Source organism: Mus caroli, chromosome 2 (genome assembly GCF_900094665.2).
Source record: "Mus caroli chromosome 2, CAROLI_EIJ_v1.1, whole genome shotgun sequence".
In the NCBI taxonomy this organism is placed as follows: domain Eukaryota; kingdom Metazoa; phylum Chordata; class Mammalia; order Rodentia; family Muridae; genus Mus; species Mus caroli.
This window is the reverse complement of record NC_034571.1, coordinates 138,725,381-138,726,960: the sequence shown is the minus strand read 5'-3', so window position 1 is coordinate 138,726,960 and position 1,580 is coordinate 138,725,381. Positions and strand designations below refer to the sequence as shown.

Sequence of the window (1,580 nt, the reverse complement as noted above, 5' to 3'; positions counted from 1 at the left end):
TCATCAAGTCAGCTAGACTGACTGCCCGGCAAGCCCCTGGAATGCTCCTGTCTTAACACCCACCACTGGGGTTATAGAGACTCAAGATCAGATCTGACTACTTATGTGGATAGTAGGGATATGAACTTGGATCCTCATGCTTGTAAACAAACACTAACAGCTCTATCCCCAGACCTCTGCATAAAAGGTAGAACTAGTCAAATGATTCCCACAAAACTTGTCTCCCTAATCAGTGTCCCTGAAACTCTGAAAATAACATCCCAGATACAGGGTGGCTCTCACAGATTGCCTGTGTATCTGAGAAAGTAAATGCATACTAAGTGTGTATGCATTTACTTGCATACTAAGTGTGTATACATTTACTTTCTCAGATACTTCCAATTCCAAATACAAGTTTTACTTGCTGATCGTCTCTGTCAATCTACAGTTTATTGGCTGTGTTAACAAGAACCCAACTAAAGAGCTCTGACCTCCCCAGTATGCCTTTTTTGTACAATGAAGGCTTCTAGAGGACCTTTACTTTCTAACATTGACATTAGTTCTAACATTAGACAAGAGGCTGAGCTAGTGTTCTTCAGCCAAGGTAGGGTCAGCTAGGAAGAGGACTGTTGCCCCAAAGAGTGTCTCATAGGTTCTGAGATTACAATACAATTGCTATGGTTCATGTCTTAGGGTTTCTATTGCTATAAAGAGACACTATGGCTGGGCTCTCCGTAGTTTCCAGCTCGCGTGGTGGTGGTGGCGGTGGCGGCGGAGCGTCTCCGTGAGGAGGTGCGTGGGGCCATGACGTCAGCGTCCACCAAGGTTGGAGAGATCTTCTCCGTGGCCTGGCCGGTGCGGCCTTCACGAAGCTCGGGGAGTTGACAATGCAGCTGCATCCAGTCTCGGACTCTTCCCCTGCTGGTGCCAAGTGGACAGAGACGGAGATAGAGATGCTGAGGGCTGCTGTGAAGCACTTTGGGGACGATCTTGATCACATCAGCTGTGTCATCAAGGAACGGACAGTGGCTCAGATAAAGACCACTGTGAAGCGAAAAGTGTATGAAGACTCCGGCATCCCCCTTCCAGCTGAGTCACCCAAGAAAGGACCCAAGAAGATGACATCGGATGTCCTCTCACCTCCAAACGCCCCTCGACCTAGCAGCTCCAGTGTCCCTGAAGCTGGGGGTCCTCCCATAAAGAAACAGAAGGCTGACAGCCTGACCCTGGACTCTGGCCTCCTCACCACCTCCGCTGATGCTCCTCTCCTCTCCTGCTGAGCCTTCCACCTCTGTTCACCCTGGACCTGTGGATCACCTGGGACTCTAAGCAAGGACTGCCTGAGAGAGGGTCAGAGGGTTGCTGGAGCCATTAACCTCGTTCCTGATAACCATGTGCCCTCGCACTTTGACTTCTGTCTGATGGACATTTTTATACAGAAAATTATAATTAAAAAAGATTCTCTCGAGCCGGGCGTGGTGGCGCACGCCTTTAATCCCAGCACTCGGGAGGCAGAGGCAGGCGGATTTCTGAGTTCGAGGCCAGCCTGGTCTACAGAGTGAGTTCCAGGACAGCCAGGGCTATACAGAGAAACCCTGTCT

The 1,580-nt window shown here is 49.9% G+C and overlaps 1 pseudogene; it reads left to right on the top strand.

The window, feature by feature from the left end:
• Window positions 1-742: 742 nt before the first annotated feature.
• LOC110290342 lies at window positions 743-1,267 on the top strand (annotated as a pseudogene).
• Window positions 1,268-1,580: the final 313 nt, after the last annotated feature.